At 48.3% G+C, this 15293-nt stretch overlaps 1 protein-coding gene across 4 annotated transcripts in view; it reads left to right on the forward strand.

Moving 5' to 3' along the window:
• Nucleotides 1-225: 225 nt before the first annotated feature.
• The window catches only part of LOC141078101 (phospholipid scramblase 2-like), a 112078-nt gene continuing 97010 nt past the window's right edge, over nucleotides 226-15293 (forward strand). The window contains exon 1 of one of the 4 annotated variants that reach the window (XM_073564938.1): nucleotides 226-247. The gene's annotated coding sequence lies outside the window, so the exon portion shown is untranslated. Of the gene's footprint in view, nucleotides 252-11499; nucleotides 11594-15293 lie in introns of those variants that run through there. The other 3 variants (XM_073564939.1, XM_073564937.1, XM_073564940.1) reach the window with 3 other exon arrangements.

Genomic DNA, 15293 nt, shown 5'->3' on the forward strand with positions numbered 1-15293 from the left:
GCAGTACAATATAATGTTATGATAATAACGAGAAAAAAGATATAAATACATTGTAGGAGTCTAAACTGAAAAGAAAAGAAAAGACCACCTGGGCGACAGTACAGCCTCTGAGCGCGCTCAGTCCAGCGTCTGACGTCACTCCGGTCATGTGACCGGTTCCCACATGTATATAAAACAGTATGTGGGATACAGGCCTCATTCACTGCTGAGCCACAGCGGTGCCTGCATCCCCCACTGCGCCACCAAGGTTTGTAAGTAATGTTTAACTATGCGATCACTACTGAGTCCTGAGAATTTTTTCTTGTATATTCATCTGGACATTTTTGTTTGCTTTACTGCAGTTTTCCCACACCAACAGGATCTCGGCTCCTCTAGCACCTGGACTATTGGCTGTATTGGCATTTAATCAAGTCCGCTATTAAGACCTTTTTTATTGCACAAATGCCGCAGCACAGCTATAATATAACCTTCTTAGACCACATTAGATGGATATATGGTTTCTTCATAGATATACTTCATCATGATTGCAATTAGATATACTATGGGTGTAGATGTGTGTATATATATGTATACATATACTTTTATCTAATCACACTCCCTTTTACCTCTAACATGTAGGATAATGCACATTTTTCTGAAATATTGCCTAGCAGTGATAAACTATCAACCGGTGACTACCAAAACTCTACTTCAAAAGGGGTATGAGCTGACTGTATCTCTACTTTGTTATATCTGCCGCCTCCTTGTTCCCCTTCCATTGTGCGGAGTCTCTATGCTTTTTAATTGATCCTATGACATTAAGACATTTGCCGTCAATAGTGTCTCTTCTTCGGATATAATTCCTATATTCTGTATATTTTCTATATAATTATTTTGAATTCTTATTGTACATTCTTTTATTTTCAGCGACTATGTGATAAAGGCCGTTGTCAGGCCGAAACGTCAGCTGTCGCTTCATCACCGTCAATGAAATAATAAAAAGCTGACTTTAGCGTAATGTACGTGTGCAGTGATTCTAGCACCGCTTATTCATTACACTAGTCGAGTGCTAGCCATCTGCCATATCTACTCCATCATTCCTGGCAAACAGAAATCCCTTATACCGTGGGGACGGAAAGTATTCACACCCCTTTACATTTTTCACTCTTTGTTTCATTGCAGCCATTTGGTAAATTCAAAAAAGTTCATTTTTTCTCATTACTGTGCACTCTGCACATCCTCACTGAAAAAAACAGAAATGTTTGCAAATTTATTAAAAAAGAAAAACTGAAATCTCCCATGGTCATAAGTATTCAGACTCTTTTCTCAGAAATTGTTAGCACCACGCCGGCTTGTCAGCTCACTGACCCGCACTGCAGTTGGCTCCGCTCTTCCTCATGCTCCGCATTCTCACAGCAGCACTTCCAGCCGGGTCCCTGGCCATGTTCTAAGGGCACCCATGAGCGTGTGCTCCCACCCTCTTAAAGGGCCAGCGTGTGCACTTGCTATTTCCTCCCCAGGCAATGGTTTTGAGGCATTATGTATATATTTATTCCTCTCCACTGGGGAGGTGCCTGAGAAACCTTCCTGTTTAAGTCTATGTTGTGTAAAGTCGCATACCAGTGCAAATCCTGTCTGTTGTACTCTAATTGCAAATCCCGCTTTCTGCTCTCTGAAGCAAAACTTGCTTGCTGCACTCTGACACAAACTCTGTCTGCTGCACTCTGATATGAACTTGGTCAGCTGCACTCTGATACAAGATTTGCACGCTGCTCCATCCAGTCTGTCCTTCAGGTCGAGCTGCTGCACGACCGTTGGTCTGTCCTGGAGTGGCACCTGGCGTTCATCGGGAGCCATGACTAAAGGGGCCTTTACACATAGCGATATCGCTAAGGCGTCACCGATTTTGTGACTCAGCAGCGATATCGCTATGTGTGATACTTACCTCCAACCGGCTCCCCCGCTGTCTGCCGCTGATCGCGCGAGATCGTGCAGCTCCATTTCTCGGCGGGCGCTTCCTGCTGGCGTCGATGAGCGACGTGTGGACGCGGGCAGGAGGACGTCAGGATCGCCGCGTCTGAAAGGTAAATAACGACCACTGCTGCGTCGCTACATCGCTGTGAGATCTGCCTGTGTGGCAGCTCACTAGCGACCATTTAGCGATGCACCAGCGATCCTGGCCGGGTCGTATCGTCGGGATCGCTGGTGCATCGCTAAATGTAAAGGGGCCTTAACCTCGCCATCAGAGGCTCTAGTGAACAGTTAGGTGCTTGCGTAGTCACACCCCTCCAGGCTCTTTGCGGTCCGTGGCACAGAGGTTCCAGAAACCACGATCATGACAGTGTTGAGTAGATGCACCTTTTGAGCTGGTGCAGCCATGAGTCTTCTTGGGAATGATGCCACAAGTTTGTCACCCCTGGATTTGGAGATCCTCGGCCATTCTTCCTTGCAGATCCTCTCCAGTTCCGTCAGGTTGGATGGTGAACGTTGGTGGACAGCCATATTCAGGTCTCTCCAGAGATGCTCCATTGGGTTTAGGTCAGGGCTCTGGCTGGGCCAGTCAGGAATGGTCACAGAGTTGTCCTGAAGCCACTCCTTTGTTATTTTAGCTGCGTGCTTAGGGTCTTTGTCTGGTTGGAAGGTGAACCTTCGGCCAAGTCTGAGGTGCAGAGCACTCTGGAAGAGGTTTTCATCCAGGATCTCTCTGTACTTGGTCGCATTCATGTTTCCTTCAATGGCAACCAGTCGTCCTGTCCCTGTGTAGGGGGTATACTATATTACAGTTATACCTTTGCCTTTCTCGTTCATCCCGGTGCCGTATATTAACAGTGTATGTGGGTCGCCCTCCCAGGGCTGTGGGGTACCCGGTACCGGGCCGATCTCTCAGATGGGAATGTCACAGCAGCGGTGACCCGGTCCGTGGCCCTGGGCGCCCATTGTAAAAGGGGAGAATGTGACCAAGTTTGTGAATAAAGTTTATAAGTGATTCGTGACGCCACCTGTGGTGTTCGACAATGAAGATGTAAGCCGACGCTGCAGACAGATCCTCTGGGACAGATGGTGTGGTGCAGCAGTGATGTTATAGCCCTCCACAGGCAGGGCTGTAGTCCCAGGGCAGTGTAGATGTAGTGACACTTAGATGGTGTAGTGTCAGGCGCGAGGGATGTAGCAGTGCTGGGCAGGTTGGCGCAGGAATAAGTGGAGGACACCAGGGCATGTAGTTCCAAAGCTTTACTCACAGTCTGTAGTGCCAGCTTCTGTGCCGTGTCCTCTGGGTCAGGGACTCAGTCAACCTCCAGGCCAGGTGAAGCACTCCTTTCCAAAACTCCGCCAACATATGTGCATTTTCTGAATGTCTCCTTTCTAGCACCTATGGTGAAGTCCTCCCAGTACTGAGTTACACTGGAGCTCCTCCTTTCTGATGTTAATTCTACTTGTACGGCAGACAGCTGTAGCCTGCTTCGGGGACTCCTTACTACCTAGTCCCGGCTCACTCTCGTTGCTGTTGTGCCCCCAGGTTTTGTGTAGGAATAAAGTGGTGACAACTTCTATTCCTCCGGTGTCTGTTGCAGGACCATTAGTATCCGAACAACTTTGGGGACCGGGCCCCGGCCTTGCGCTTAGGCTTGGAAGGGATTCTCCTCTAACCCCAATTCCACAGTCCTCTTCAACTCCTCACGTTTCGTACTAATCCTTCTTTCTTATGGAGAATTAGGCTTTCTTAAGTGTCTCTTTCCTGTGACAGCAGACCCAGGTCACTGGGACCTGCTGCAGCACTTCCATCAATCCATCCCTCTCTCAGGGCTCTCTCCACTCAACTCCCTCTCCTAGCTTCTTCCCTCTCTCTTCAGTGCAATCTAAGCTCCACCCACCTCCCAGCACTCTTCGTGTTCCAAGCAGGGAGCCATAACATAACATAGTTTTGAAGGCTGAAGGAAGACCTTATGTCCATCTAGTTCAGCCTATTTTTAGTGCAGCTGTTCTGCATTGTTGATCCTGGGGAAGGCAAAAAACCCACAGAGTAGAAGCCAATTTTCTCCATAGGGGAAAAAATTCCTTCCCCTAAGCTGGGTCAACCATCTACCTATAATATTATGTTATTCGTAACCTTCTATACTGTTACTCACAAGAAAAGCCTCCATTCCTTTCTTACATTCATTCAGTGAGTTGGCCATCACCACTTCCTCAGGAAGAGAATTCCAGAGCCTCACTGCTCTTACCGTGAAGAACCCTCTTCTATGCTGGTGCAGAAATTGTCTTTCCTCCAAACGAAGAGAATGCCCCCTTGTTCTTGTCACAGTCCTTGGTACAAACAGTTCATTGGAGAGATCTCTGTATTGCCCTCTGATATACTTGTACATATATATTAAGTCTCTCCTAAGTCTTCTCTTTTCTAGAGTAAATAGACCTAATTTTGATAACCTTTCTGGGTATTGTAGTGAACCAACTCCATTTATCATTTTAGTAGCCCGCCTTTGAAGGGTGCTCTGCTACACTACTGTGTTGTGTGGGATGTAGGTGTTGGAGCGTGGTCAGGTGTCTCCACCTTACCTGGATGGTGGGGTACCACACCCCCGGAGGAGGTGCAGTACCTCTGTGGCGACTGAACCCTCAGGGGCGCCACATATGTATATTCGTTAAATGTATAATGGTACTGCTACACGATTAAGTGTATTACCATTTCTTGCCAAATGTATATATGTCTATAATGTTATACTGTTGTAATGCTGCTATGTTTAATAGGGTAAATGCAGTTATAAGATTGGCTAGAAGATGGGGCACATCATAGTTGTAGATAGAGTACTGTAGGATAGTAGGTATAAGAAATCAGCATGTGAATAGTTATACAGTAGGAGGGGCTGCTGTGTGGTAAGGAAGGAGAAATGTTAGGTTTAGTCAGAAGGGCCCAGGCACCTGAATAGTCCACATGGGCTCTAGGCACAGGACACCACACCAGTCACGTAACGTTATAAGGAGAGAAGCTTAGCCATTCGGAGTCTATAGGACAGAAGTATGGTATCAAGCAGCAGGATTGCAGCAGTTCATAGCTGGAGAAAGGAAGCGGTCCAGAATAGTACAGGGCACAGATTGTTCAACATGTGGCAGATTATTGCATCGGCCGATGTTCTCAGGACCGGGGCAAAATGAGAGAATCCCCAAGCACAGTGAGTCTAAACAGGGAGAATGCTGCGGTACCGCCTAAGTCACTATTATCCCATAATGTACTGGAGAACGAGGAACTGAGTGCAGGGAAAGAACAGAATGAGAACTGCATGGAACTTCCTGTTGAAGTTGTTACTTGCAAGTATGTGCTGCAAAGTTATTCAAGTAAAATTTCACATGTTGCATTCGAACCGTACTGTGTCTCAATTCTTGCTAAACCAATTGCAGAAAGGCTTCAGCATCACACTGGTATCCCTGATGGCGCAGTGAGAGAAGACACATGTTATGCTGGTGAGAGAATGCTATTTTCAAGTGAGAGGAGGCCAGGGCACAGATGTACACGCGTGCTCAGCCATGACTACAGTCCTGGCAGCCTCTTACTAGTGCAGCTGAAAGACACCCCCCATAGCATGATGCTGCCACCACCATGTTTCACTGTTGGGATTGTGTTGGGCAGGTGATGAGCAGCGCCTGCTTTTCTCCACACATGCCACTTAGAATTATCACCAAAAAGTTCTATCTTCATCTCATCAGACCAGAGAACCTTATTTCTCACAGTCTGGGAGTCCTTCATGTGTTTTTTAGCAAACTCTATGCGGGCTTTCATATGTCTGGCACTGAGGAGAGGCTTCCGTCGGGCCACTCTGCCATAAAGGCCTGACTGGTGGAGGGCTGCAGTGATGGTTGACTTTGTGGAACTTTCTCCCCTTTCCCTACTGCATCTGTGGAGCTCAGTCACAGTGATCTTGGGGTTCTTCTTTACCTCTCTCACCAAGGCTCTTCTTCCACGATTGCTCAGTTTGGCTGGATGGCCAGGTCTAGGAAGACTTCTGGTGGCCCCAAACTGCTTCCATTTAAGGATTATGGAGGCCACTGTGCTCTAAGGAGCCTTGAGTACTGCAGAAATTCTTTTGTAACCTTGGCCAGATCTGTACCTTGCCACAATTCTGTCTCTGAGCTCCTTGGCCAGTTCCTTTGACCTCATGATTCTCATTTGGTGTGACATGCACTGTGAGCTGTGAGGTCTTATATAGACAGGTGTGCGCCTCTACACATCAGGTCCTTTCAGTGTAATTACACACAGCTGGCCTCCAATAAAGGAGCAGAACCATCTCAGGGAGGATCACAAGGAAATGGACAGCATGTGACTTACATATGAGTGTCTGAGCAAAGGGGCTGAATACTTATGACCATGTGATATTTCAGTTTTTCTTTAATAAATTTGCAAAAATTTCTACATTTCTGTTTTTTTTTCAGTCAGGATGGGGTGCAGAGTGCACATGAATGAGAAAAATGAACTTTTTTGAATTTACCAAATGGTTGCAATGAAACAAAGAGTGAAACATTTAAACAAGTGTTCAGCATGTTATTCAGCAGTGTTTGGCGGGTCCCAGCCCCCCTTCCTGGCTCTTCTGCAGACTCCATGTTACAGGTCTGCGCTCTGCTATCAGGTGTATATCCAGGAAGGACACAGGTCTCCTGTGTTATAGAAAATCCCATTAATGACGATCACCACAATCTACTTCTTCTTTGGCCGTGGGCAGCGCTCTCCTAGAGCGAGCTCGCTGGTATGTGCTGTCACCCGTCACTGCTGGTCACCAAGAACGTAGGTCCGAAGGTTGTTCAGACCACAGCCCCGGGCGTGACAGGAGACCTCAGCGATCACATGATGGAACCTGCTGAGCGAAGGCTACAGCCCTGTCGTAATCATTTCCATTACCTACATCACTGCACCTATTGTGTAATTCTTCTCGACCTTTCTGCAGCTTTCGACACTGTTGACCATCATCTCCTACTCTCTAGGCTCCAGTCACTAGGCATTAAGGACATCGCTCTCTCCTGGTTCTATTCCTATCTCTCTGACCGCTCCTTCAGTGTTTTGTTCTCTGGCTCCACTTCATCTCCTCTTCCTCTTGCAGTCGGGGTACCTCAGGGCTCAGTCCTTGGCCCCCTTCTCTTCTCTCTCTACACGGCACCAATTGGACAGACCATCAGCAGATTTGGCTTTCAGTACCATCTTTATGCTGATGACACACAACTATACAAGTCTTCCCCCGACCTTACCCCCGCTGTACTACAGAACGCCAGTGACTGTCTGTCCGCAGTCTCCAACATCATGTCCGCTCTCTATCTGAAACTCAACCTCTCCAAAACTGAACTTCTTCTGCTCCCGCCATCTACTAACCTCCCTAAATCTGACATTTCCCTCTCCGTGGGCGGCACCATATTAACACCCCGGCAGCAGGCGCGCTGTCTGGGTGTTATGTTCGACTCCGATCTCTCCTTCACCTCCCATATACAATCTCTTGCCCACTCGTGCCGCTTACACCTAAAGAACATCTGTAGAATCCGCCCTTTTCTCACCATGGAAACAACAAAAACTCTCACTGTCGCCCTGATCCACTCTCGCCTGGACTATTGTAACGCTCTATTAATTGGCCTCCCTCTCACTCGACTCTCCCCTCTCCAGTCTATCCTTAATGCAGCGGCCAGGATCGTCCATCTGGGTAATCGGTACTCGGACGCGTCCGCTCTTCGCCAGTCGTTACACTGGCTGCTCATTCATTACAGGATACAATTCAAAGTACTTGTTCTCACCCACAAAGCTCTCCACAGTGAGGTACCCCCCTTACATCTCCTCCCTCATTTCTGTCTATCGACCTAACCGACCACTGCGCTCTGCAAATGACTTTCGACTAACCTCTGCCCTAATCCGCACCTCCCACTCCCGACTCCAAGACTTCTCCCATGCTGCGCCAATCCTCTGGAATGCTCTACCCCAAGATATTAGGACCATCCACAATTTGCATAGTTTAGGCACTCGCTCAAAACACATTTGTTCAGAGCGACCTATCACATTCAGTAATCAAAGTCATTTTATGTTTGTGTGTGTGTGTAGCCCATTCACTATCTCCATCTAACCCCCACCCCCTGAAGATGACCGGACCATCATTGTAAATACAAACCTGTGCTTTGTATCTCCCTCACCTCACTGTAGAGTGTAAGCTCCCACCAGCAGGGTCGTCTTATTTCGCTTTAATTATTGTATTGTTAACATTGTTACTTATGACTTGTGTTTGAAACTTTTCAACTGTAAAGCGCTGCGGAATATGTTGGCGCTATATAAATAAACATGATTATTATTATTACTGCAACGAGGAGACCACGGAACCACTCTGTATATACTGCACAGTACCACTCCTCCTGTATATATACACTGCACAGTACCACTCCTCCTGTATATATACACTGCACAGTACCACTCCTCCTGTATATATACACTGCACAGTACCACTCCTCCTGTATATATACACTGCACAGTACCGCTCCTCCTGTATATATACACTGCACAGTACCACTCCTCCTGTATATATACACTGCACAGCACCGCTCCTCCTGTATATATACTGCACAGGACCACTCCTCCTGTATATATACACTGCACAGGACCACTCCTCCTGTATATATACACTGCACAGTACCGCTCCTCCTGTATATATACACTGCACAGTATCGCTCCACCTGTATATATACACTGCACAGCACCGCTCCTCCTGTATATATACTGCACAGGACCACTCCTCCTGTATATATACACTGCACAGGACCACTCCTCCTGTATATATACACTGCACAGTACCGCTCCTCCTGTATATATACACTGCACAGTACCACTCCTCCTGTATATAGACACTGCACAGTACCACTCCTCCTGTATATAGACACTGCACAGTACCACTCCTCCTGTATATATACACTGCACAGTACCACTCCTCCTGTATATATACACTGCACAGTACCACTCCTCCTGTATATATACACTGCACAGTACCACTCCTCCTGTATATATACACTGCACAGTACCACTCCTCCTGTGTATATACACCGCACAGTACCACTCCTCCTGTATATATACACCGCACAGTACCACTCCTCCTGTATATATACACTGCACAGTACCACTCCTCCTGTATATATACACTGCACAGTACCACTCCTGTATATATACACTGCACAGTACCGCCCCTCCTGTATATATACACTGCACAGTACCACTCCTCCTGTATATATACACTGCACAGTACCACTCCTCCTGTATATATACACTGCACAGTACCGCTCCTCCTGTATATATACACTGCACAGTACCGCTCCTCCTGTGTATATACACTGCACAGTACCACTCCTCCTGTATATATACACTGCACAGTACCACTCCTCCTGTATATATACACTGCACAGTACCACTCCTCCTGTATATATACACTGCACAGTACCACTCCTCCTGTATATATACACTGCACAGTACCGCTCCTCCTGTATATATACACTGCACAGTACCGCTCCTCCTGTATATATACACTGCACAGTACCACTCCTGTATATATACACTGCACAGTACCACTCCTCCTGTATATATACACTGCACAGCACCGCTCCTCCTGTATATATACTGCACAGGACCACTCCTCCTGTATATATACACTGCACAGTACCGCTCCTCCTGTATATATACACTGCACAGTATCGCTCCACCTGTATATATACACTGCACAGCACCGCTCCTCCTGTATATATACTGCACAGGACCGCTCCTCCTGTATATATACACTGCACAGGACCACTCCTCCTGTATATATACACTGCACAGTACCACTCCTCCTGTATATAGACACTGCACAGTACCACTCCTCCTGTATATAGACACTGCACAGTACCACTCCTCCTGTATATATACACTGCACAGTACCACTCCTCCTGTATATATACACTGCACAGTACCACTCCTCCTGTATATATACACTGCACAGTACCACTCCTCCTGTATATATACACTGCACAGTACCACTCCTCCTGTGTATATACACCGCACAGTACCACTCCTCCTGTATATATACACCGCACAGTACCACTCCTCCTGTATATATACACTGCACAGTACCACTCCTCCTGTATATATACACTGCACAGTACCACTCCTGTATATATACACTGCACAGTACCGCCCCTCCTGTATATATACACTGCACAGTACCACTCCTCCTGTATATATACACTGCACAGTACCACTCCTCCTGTATATATACACTGCACAGTACCGCTCCTCCTGTATATATACACTGCACAGTACCGCTCCTCCTGTGTATATACACTGCACAGTACCCCTCCTCCTGTATATATACACTGCACAGTGCCACTCCTCCTGTATATATACACTGCACAGTGCCACTCCTCCTGTATATATACACTGCACAGTACCACTCCTCCTGTATATATACACTGCACAGTACCACTCCTCCTGTATATATACACTGCACAGTACCACTCCTCCTGTATATATACACTGCACAGTACCACTCCTCCTGTATATATACACCGCACAGTACCACTCCTCCTGTATATATACACCGCACAGTACCACTCCTCCTGTATATATACACCGCACAGTACCACTCCTCCTGTATATATACACTGCACAGTACCACTCCTCCTGTATATATACACTGCACAGTACCACTCCTCCTGTATATATATACACTGCACAGTACCACTCCTCCTGTATATATACACTGCACAGTACCACTCCTCCTGTATATATACACTGCACAGTACCACTCCTCCTGTATATATACACTGCACAGTACCGCTCCTCCTGTATATATACACTGCACAGGACCACTCCTCCTGTATATATACACTGCACAGTACCGGTCCTCCTGTATATATACACTGCACAGTACCACTCCTCCTGTATATATACACTGCACAGTACCACTCCTCCTGTATATATACACTGCACAGTACCACTCCTCCTGTATATATATACACTGCACAGTACCACTCCTCCTGTATATATACACTGCACAGTACCGCTCCTCCTGTATATATACACTGCACAGTACCGCTCCTCCTGTATATATACACTGCACAGTACCGGTCCTCCTGTATATATACACTGCACAGTACCACTCCTCCTGTATATATACACTGCACAGTACCACTCCTCCTGTATATATACACTGCACAGTACCACTCCTCCTGTATATATATACACTGCACAGTACCACTCCTCCTGTATATATACACTGCACAGTACCACTCCTCCTGTATATATACACTGCACAGTACCACTCCTCCTGTATATATACACTGCACAGTACCACTCCTCCTGTATATATACACTGCACAGTACCACTCCTCCTGTATATATACACTGCACAGTACCACTCCTCCTGTATATATATACACTGCACAGTACCGCTCCTCCTGTATATATACACTGCACAGCACCACTCCTCCTGTATATATACACTGCACAGTACCGCTCCTCCTGTCCTGTACGCCCCTGGTAATGAATGTTGAGTAATCTAGGAATCCTCACATAATTTCCGCCTTCTCACACACTTCCTGCTCTGCCGCTCACTGTCCAGGGATAAAGAAGGAGAGGAAGGTAAGGAGCTCTGACAGTGGCTGTGTCTGGACCCTGTGATTACAGGTCACGGTGTAGTGGTGTCTGGTAGGGCTTCAGCATCTTCACGTGGAACATGCGGATAACCCTGGGGTCGTCACAATCGGCGACATTATAGGTTGTGTTGGCTATTTTCCCCACTACCTGGTAGGGCCCCTGCCATGCAGCTTGAAACTTATTCTGCTTAGTGGGCTCTAACACCAGGACCTTCTGTCCTATTTCCAAAGTGCGCTCTCTGGCCCTCCGATCGTACCATATGTGCTGGCGCCGCTGGGTCGCCTGCATGTTCTCACGTACAGCCTGGGTCTGCTCCTGTAGGCGGTCCCGGAATTCCAGCTCATAGTGTACAATAGGTACCCCTTCTATGAGGCCCTCCCCTTCCCAGTGTTCCAGCACTAAGTCTAGGGGTCCCCTTACCTGTCTCCCGTATACCATCTCGAACGGGGAGAACCCTGTGGATTCTTGGGGCACCTCCCGATAGGCAAACAGGAGGTGTGGCAAGAATTTCTCCCAGTCCCTGTAGGTCCTGGTAAAAGTCCCAATGAGCTGTTTTAATGTCCTGTTAAAGCGTTCACACAACCCATTGGTTTGCGGGTGGTACGGGGCGCTTCTAATGGACTTTACGCCGCACAGCTTCCACAGTTGGTTGGTCACCTCTGCTGTAAACTGGGTGCCCTGGTCCGAGATAATCTCCCGGGGAAATCCAACCCGTGAGAACACCTGGAGCAGGTCGGCCACCGTCTCTGCCAGTATTTTAGGTAACGCAACCGCCTCTGGATACCGTGTGGCATAATCTACCACTGTCAATATATACTTTTTCCCGGACGGACTGGGTTTGGCTAATGGCCCTATTAGATCGACCGCTACTCGGCTAAATGGTTCCTCCACAATGGGGAGGGGGCGTAATTTGGCCTTGCATCGATCCCCCCTCTTGCCAATGCGCTGACAACTGTCACAGGTCTGGCAGTACTGACGAACATCATAGGTTACCCCCGGCCAAAAGAAGTTTTGTGTCAGACGATGCCTGGTGCGACTGACGCCGAAGTGCCCGGCTAAGGGTATATCATGGGAGATTCGCTCCTGCCTATACTTCTTGGGAACTACCAGCTGTCGTTTTATAGTGGGGCTCATCCCTGAGTGGTGCTGCTCTGTAACCCGGTAGAGGAGTCCCTGCTTCCATACAAACTGTTCCCCTTCCAGTACTCCTCTCCCCTCCTGTGCCTTCCCACAATATCCCTCCAATGAAGGATCCTCAAGTAACTCCCTCTTAAATTTATCTGGGGTGGCCCAAGAAATGTGCCTGGCTATAGGAATACGTGTAGGGCTGGGATGTCTTACCTGAGCCTCCTCTGAGTGTAATTCCGCCTCCGCAGCTCAAGCTTGTCTCCGGGTGGTCACAGGATAGGTCTCAGCCAGAGGGGCCACCGAGAATGCAGACAACATGGGCCCCAAGTCATTTCCCAGCAAGACGTCTGCAGGCAAATCCTCCATCAAGCCGACCTCAACAAGGCCATCCCCGACTCCCCAGTTCAGGTGAATCCTGGCAGTGGGCAGTCGATGTATAGCTCCCCCTGCTATACGGACTGCCACTGTCCGGTTTGTCTTCTCTTGGTCCTGGACGAGATGAGGCTTCACAAGGGTCAAAGTTGCCCCGGAATCTCTTAGTCCCTGCATACGTTTCCCATTAACCCACACGACCTGTCGATGCTGTTGTCGATTATCTGCCCGGGCTGCCTGCACGGGATCTACTTCATGCAGCACTTCCTCCATCTCTTCCACCCCTTGGTTAGTCGTAGCCCCCAATGCCTGGTCAGCTTCGCCTTGGTAGCAGTGTACAGCAGCCCAGCTGAAGGTAGCTGTTCCCGCCTTTGGCCACTGGGTATGCTGAGTACGGTTGGGACATTGTCTTTGCAGGTGGCCCAGCTGACGACAGGTGTGGCATCGCGCCCCAGGGGGACTGTGGTAGGCCGGGTTCCTAGCTGGTCCCCCTACAATCTTCGGTGGTTTGGGGCCCTCCACGTCCATGGGCGGTCCCCTAGTGACCACCTTTGATCCGGACAACTGCGGCCTCCTGGCATCATGATGTTCATCGGCCAGACGAGCGGCTTCCTCAAGAGTCGTTGGCCGCCTGTCCCGAAGCCATTCCTGTGTCTCGGGGTTTAGTCCATTAAAGAATCGTTCTAACAGGAAGAGCTGGAGGACGTCCTCCTTAGTGGTTGCTTGGCTCCCTTGCACCCACTGTAGCAGTGACCGCCGTAATTTACAGGCCCATTCAGCGTGGGTATCGGTTACGCGTTTCATAAGTCCGCGGAACTTTTGGCGGTAGGCCTCTGGTGTCAGTGCATACCGGGCCAAGATCACTTCTTTGATCCGCTCATAGTCCATACAGTCCTCATCAGGTACCGTGCGATAGGCGTCTGCTGCCCGGCCTGTCAGCTTGCTGGCCAGAATCTGAACCCGTTCCTCTGGCTTCACTTGATGAAGGGCACACTGCCGCTCAAAGTCCTGCAGAAAGCCATCAATGTCTTCCTCTGCCTCCCTCAACTGTCGGAAGGCATTATACTGGATCTTTTTGTGGCTTACCATTGAAGGTACCTGGTCGAAGGCCAGAGCTCCCCCTGCTCGCTGACTCTCCGCTCTGCCATCTCCATCTTGGCTAGCTCTATCCTGGTCCGCTAGGCCATCTTTTCCTTCAGATCAGTACGCACATCCGCCATCACCTCTCGTATGATCTCTACCGCAGGGTTTGGGCCATAGAACGCAAGCCTGTTCTTTACCCCCCTCTGGAATTCGGTCTCCTCCACATTCACATTGGGGGGCGCTGCACTGTCGTGTTCCATGATGGCTGCTATCAAATCCGCTTTTGTTTTGTTGTTGGCGATCAACCCTCGGGCTTCCACCAGATCTTTTAATGTAGTCCTCTTTAACTTCTGGTAGTTATTTTCCATTCATTCCTTTCCTCCTGTAGAACGGGTATCATATCCCGCTGCTGCCACCAGTGTAACGGGATCTACCCAAGCTGAGGTACCTCTTTCAGTACCACCCCGTGTTTTCGGAGGTCCGCTCTGCGTTGGCTGGAGTCTGAATGAATGACGCTGGCTGGAATTCCTTGGTTACATGGGCGCATATAAAAGATCACTGCTTCTCCACGTATTTCCAGTCTGACAACACTTTACTCACAGGACACAGAATATATCACACAGATACAGAGGGCAGGCCAATAGAAAAGCGGCAGGCCAGACATGCATTACAAAAGCCGCAGGTGGCCGGAGCCTGCCGATGTTTACTGTGGGAATTACAAAGGTGGGGGGAGGGCGGACAAAAGGAGAATATCGTGTCCCCTCTGCCCAGGGGCGCAGCCTGTGGGCTGATGCATTAGGGACATGCATCTCACATAGAACCTATTATACATCCATATAACTGCACAACATATTCTGGGTGCTGAGTGGCTCTGTAGCACGTAACACCCCCATTATTACTCCGTATAACCCCCATTATTACTCTGTATAACCCCCATTATTACTCTGTATAACCCCCATTATTACTCCATATAACCCCCATTATTACTCCATATAACCCCCATTATTACTCTGTATAACCCCCATTATTACTCCATATAACCCCCATTATTACTCCATATAACCCCATTATTACTCCATATAACCCCCATTATTACTCCATA

Source organism: Dendrobates tinctorius, unplaced genomic scaffold (genome assembly GCF_039654945.1).
Source record: "Dendrobates tinctorius isolate UK_male_01 unplaced genomic scaffold, ASM3965494v1 ptg000502l, whole genome shotgun sequence".
Classification (NCBI taxonomy): Eukaryota; Metazoa; Chordata; class Amphibia; order Anura; family Dendrobatidae; genus Dendrobates; species Dendrobates tinctorius.